At 50.7% G+C, this 2,804-nt stretch overlaps 1 non-coding gene across 1 annotated transcript; it reads left to right on the plus strand.

Moving 5' to 3' along the window:
* The first annotated feature begins 2,112 nt into the window (after positions 1 to 2,112).
* On the plus strand, positions 2,113 to 2,185 carry TRNAD-GUC (transfer RNA aspartic acid (anticodon GUC)). Its single transcript has one exon. It is a non-coding gene; the product is annotated as a tRNA-Asp (tRNA).
* Positions 2,186 to 2,804: the final 619 nt, after the last annotated feature.

Raw genomic sequence — 2,804 nt, forward strand, 5'->3', positions numbered from 1 at the left:
TGTGACCCCCTCTGGGGAAGGGAACCCCCATGGCACCTGCTTTGGCCTTGCCAGCCACTGCCATCCACCCTGGCCCTGACCGGGTAGCCGGGTATGGCCCTTGGGAAGGGGGCCCAGGCGTGGACCCGTGGGGAGGCGCAGGCCCCCTGCTCTCCGTCTTTGCTGCTGCCACCCAGGGTAGAGGGTGGGAGAAGAAAATGGCTGCCAGGCCCCAGGGCAAAGCTGACAGCTGCTGAAAAGTCTCGAAAAACCAGATTCACAGCCCTGGAGCTCTGCCTGGGAACCCCTGCCTTGGCAGGGCCCTGCTTTGGACCCCTGCCCTGTGCCACCAACCTCCTAACAAGCCTGGGCAGGTGGCACGGATGCAGAGAGAGATTGTGCCCAGGGCCCCCCTCCTGGGATAACATCCTGTGGGGGCTCGTAAGCAAACCTTTTTAAAATGGAGAACCAGAAGAGAGCCTCGGACAGGCTGTCGGCCTTGGTTTCACTCGCCAATATCCTCCCAGAGGGCAGCGCTAAAATACGCTACCGGATGTTTTTCTTGGTTCTTGGCTAAACTGCAAGAAGTGATTTTCAAGAGCAAGCCATGCTGATAGGGCCAGTGAATTATTAAGGTAGGGAGGGAAGAGAAAATAACAGATCCTGGGTCCCAGAGTGAGGAAGGGGCTGTAAAGTGATAAAGAAGGCCGATTTACAGATTGCAATCCCACATGATAGATGATAAATGCCCAGGTTTTACTTGTGTGGCCATCATGGCAGGGGAAAAACAGCAAGAACAGGGTGCAGAGGGCAGGAACAGGGCAGGAGCAAGCCCAGGGACTTTCCTGGTTGCTTTCCTGCTGCTTGCCTTTAAACCATTAATTGTTCTGCCCCTTTGCTAAGGGCAGGGGGGAGTCACAGCTGTTTCCTGCTTTGGTTGATTACCCCACCCATCACGTCCCCTGGAGGGCCCAATGATAAGGGAATGGAGACTATCTGGGGCTTCTCCTGGCTTCTGGAGGACATCTCATCCAGAATGGGTGTTTTTCTGAGGTCTTTCCAGCAGCCATCTTGGGAGAACCATAGGACACGTATTAATGGCGGCAGTTGTTCTGCCAGGTTCCAGATCCATCTACTGATTCCCTATCTAACCTGCTTCAGTATGGTGATTATGTTGGAAACGTCATGGAGGATTTGTTCTCTCTGAAATAAATACTTAATTTTGAATTTCGATTCTACTTTAAAAGTGAGATATATTACCTGTGTAATGAAGTCATTACGTAAGTAAACGGCATGGGAATGGCCTTGTCCTTCATTGCACAGCACAGGGCATTCTGTGGTCTCCCTAATGTGAACCTCTTTGAGGCCCGGTGGCATCCCTTTCCTGTCCTTTCTGTAAATCCTTGTCACCTTTAGGGCCTGCTGGTTTGTAGGGAGGACTGGTGAGTGCCCTCACTGTGTGACTGGATGCTTGCCAAGGAAAAGGGGCATATTCAGGAGAATCCATCTCCTGCTGTGGGTAGAGGCAAGGTGAGCTCTCTAACTAGGCCATGGGCTCTCTGGTTCTGGGCTATGGCCCTATTAGGCAGGCTACGAGTGTCTTCAGGGGCCTGCCTGAAGGATTTAGGGATTGCAGGCTCTCCAAAGCTCTGTCTCCCCCGGGGTTCAGTCAAACGCCGAAGACACAACCCAAGACACAGACAAGCCCAGAGGAAGAGGGAAGAAGAGCAGAAGTTGTGAGACATGAGAGGAAGGCAGGTGTGAGGATGGGGTAGAATTAGAGCATTGAGGATGGGTCAACAGGGACAGGAGGAGGAAGGAAGAAGGACGGAGGCAGGGAGGTTCTGGCTCTGAGCCCTTATTCTGAAACCTGGTGCCTCCCTGCCACTAGGTACTGGAGTCCATGTTATGGCTGTAGGGTGGAAAGTGCCCATTTGCCAAGTGAGGGGTCTCTGGGGCAATGAAGGGTGAACTGAAGGTCAAAAGAGGGTCAATTTGTGGCAGTTTTGCCTGTTTGTGGGTCTGTCAGTTCCTGCGGGCTGCCTAAGAATGAACAGAATGTACTGTAAATTCTAGAATCCTTGGGTGTGGTCATGAAGGTGAAATATGCTGAGAAGGGACCTGCACCTAGCAGGGGGTATAGCTCAGGGGGTAGAGCACTTGACTGTCTGTCAAGAGGTTCTTGGTTCAAATCCGGGTGCCCCCTGCTGGGTTTTTGTTTTTTTTTTCTTGACCTCATATTTTACAAACTAGAAATGCCCTTAACCATTACTCTTCCTCAGACTGTTTGATTTTTTTTCAACTGAATTCTCTGTCCTAGCATATTGAGATCTAGTAGATTGAACTATTAGCCCCAATTCTTCACCCTGTACTGTAAACACACCTTTTGCCAAGTGCCTTTTCAGTTTCTTCCCTAGAGGTGGGTGTCCTTTCCACCAATTTACTCTGAACTTGACCATATCTATCAGTTTGGACAAAATGGGAGATGAAGACCATGCAGTAATTTAAACAGGGGGCATTTACTATAAAGAATTATTAAGTTATGAAAGGAGAGTAACTATAAAGATGTAAAGGAAATTCTACAGGATGCCCTGGTGAGGTAGTGTACCTAAGCATGGACAAAATTAGGCACGGATCCCTCCCCAGGGTTGGGGTTCAGATCTCATTGAAGAAGGTGTTATTGCAGCCCACTCACTGAGTTGCCCCAACCAGAGTTGGTCACAGTCCCCAGGGGGAAGCAGCTTTCTAGGCTGGAGATGAGCCCCTTACAAGTGTGACACCTGGAGCATGCAGTGCCCACATGTGGTGGGGTGGGGCATGGGAAA

Source organism: Dasypus novemcinctus, chromosome 25 (genome assembly GCF_030445035.2).
Source record: "Dasypus novemcinctus isolate mDasNov1 chromosome 25, mDasNov1.1.hap2, whole genome shotgun sequence".
Taxonomy (NCBI): Eukaryota; Metazoa; Chordata; class Mammalia; order Cingulata; family Dasypodidae; genus Dasypus; species Dasypus novemcinctus.